The following is a 2,570-nucleotide window of genomic DNA, read 5'->3' on the forward strand; positions in this document are numbered from 1 at the left end:
AGCTGGAAACTACCACCTGTTCTGTGGGAGAAAGATGAGTATTTCTGAGGTTTGCAGCCCGATTTGTAACCACTATGCTACCAGAGCTCTTTTATTTTGTCTAGACCCAAACAATTCATTACAATGCATTTATTTTAACATCTTTATAAACTTTTGGTTATTAATGTTAATTATGAAAGTAACGGCTGTATATGGGCAAAACCATGATTTTTTTTTTTTTAATTCGACATCTTAACAGTTCTAGGTTCTATCATCTCTGCTACTTAAAATATGTCTGAGTTTTCTGTCTGCACTTTTGATGATGTTGGTTGTCACTGAGCCCAGTCTGATTCATGGTGACTCCAGATACAACAAAATGAAGCATTGCCCAGTCCTCATCCATCTTTGTATGTTCATGCTGGCATGCTCAAGTCCATTGCTGATGATAGTGTGTATTTTGAGTGTCTTTTAACCTCTAGGTCTCATATTCCCACACTGGATTGGGTAATATTCTGTTGTTAATCTTTAGGGTTCTCTTTGGAATCTCTGTTGAAACTTACCCACAGCATGGGTGACCCTGCTGGTGTCTGAGATATCAGTGACATAGATTCCAACAGCGTAGCAATATACAAGCCACCACAGTGTGATAAATTGGCAGTTAAGTTGTGGACTGTCAGCATATAGTATCTTGTTTAATTACTTAGGTTCTAAAGAGGTGAAAGAATAATATGTTTTCTAGAGAATGAAAAATTTTGCCTGATGGGTAACAGGATTCCAAAAACTGGAAAGTGTTGGAATCTATTCAAAGATAGGAAAGCAAATGACAGGAAGAAACAATATACAACAAGAGATAAATGTGTGCTCATTTCTGGCAAACTCACTCATTATTTGTTGGGTTGGCCTAACATTTACATGTATATGAATTCTATGGCTTCTAAGAAGAGCATCTCTTGTTGGGATAACAATAGCAAGGTACAATGCTACAATGAAATCTAATTATTTTAGATATTGGCAATGTCTTATTGGTATTTGAACTCTAGTATGAGGTTGTAGGTTAAGCAGTAGACTGGTAACTGAAAGGTTAGTAGTTGAAACTCACCAGCTACTCTTGAAAATTATATAAACAGGCTCTATGAGTCAGAACTGACTTTAAAACACTTAACAGGTCGCTGTTAATAACAACAATTGTTATTAGATATTGGCAATATTGGACTGCCAAGAGAACAAACCCATATGTGTTGAAAGAAGTACAGCTAGAATGCTCCTTGGAGGCCAGGATGGCCAGACTTCCTCTTGGAAGTTCGGACATATTGTCGGGAGGGACTAGTCCTGCAGAAGGTTATCATGGTTGGCAAAGTGGAAGGTCAGCGAAAAAGAGAAAGACCCCCAATGAGATGGATTAGCACAGTGGGCTCAGATGTAGCAGTGGTTGTGAGGTTGATGTACGATTGGGTAGTGTTTTGTTCTGTTGTGCATCGTGTCACTATGAGTTCATACTGACTCAATGGCACCTAACAACAGCAACAAATGGTATTAGATATGACAACGAGGGGAGTCCTGGTGTGGCATTGCGGGTAATGTGCTGGAATATAAATGCAGTTCAAGTTTACCAGCCACTGTCAGACATGTATAGAGGTGGCTGTTGGTCTGAACCAACTTGATGGCAGTTAACAACAATATCAATGAGGGACTACATTGTTTCCAGTCTGATGTTGGCAACATTATTAACTTGATTGGTTCATCAGAGAACTTAGCAGTAGACTTTTGAGCTATTCAGATGACTAAAAGTCTGTGAAAGCATACCTTCCAATCAAGGCAACATTTAGTACATAACACTCACAGGAATGGGCAATCATATATTTTACAAGACTCCGCTCAAGTAAGCTAAGCTTTCAATTACATTTGGGTCAGGATTTTATTTTCATAGTTTTTTCTCCATATTATTGCCATGTTTATTAGATTTGATTCAAGAATAGGGAGCTTTATAAGGAAGATGAGCAAAATGTGAACTACATAGAAAAGAGACGTTCCCTGTCTATTTCTATCGACTTCCTTTGTGATCTGTATTTTTTTTTTTTTTTTTTTACTTTTAATTATGTATAGTGAAAAAGTGATCATAATCAACCAACTTTGCATTTATTTCCCAGGGTGCTTCCCTAAGTAATTGCTCTAGGATATTTGATAAAATCTAAAAATTGTAAAAGACCCTAAAGGCAAACTAGAAAAGAAGGTTTGTAATAATTAGAGGAAGAAGAATATCTTAAGTAATAAAATTAGAACTTTATTTTCATATTTTACTATTCTAGTCCAAATAAACCTTCTGCTAGTAAGTCTTCTTGGGTCTTTCCAGTCTGAATTAATAACCACTCCTTTGGAATTTTATCACTTTGCTGTACATTTATGAGAGCTCTTCACTCACTTGGTTCATATTAGATTTCTTTCACATACTCATCTCTTCCTTCCAGAAATGCTGTTCTCTATCTCATTAATAGCAGAAAACATACCTTATTTAATTTATTTCCTCATCTTTCCCTTAATACGCTAGAAAACATTTAAAACTCAATATATTTTATGAGTAAATTAATATTTAT

Source organism: Chrysochloris asiatica, unplaced genomic scaffold (assembly GCF_000296735.1).
Source record: "Chrysochloris asiatica unplaced genomic scaffold, ChrAsi1.0 scaffold00123, whole genome shotgun sequence".
Lineage (NCBI taxonomy): Eukaryota > Metazoa > Chordata > Mammalia > Afrosoricida > Chrysochloridae > Chrysochloris > Chrysochloris asiatica.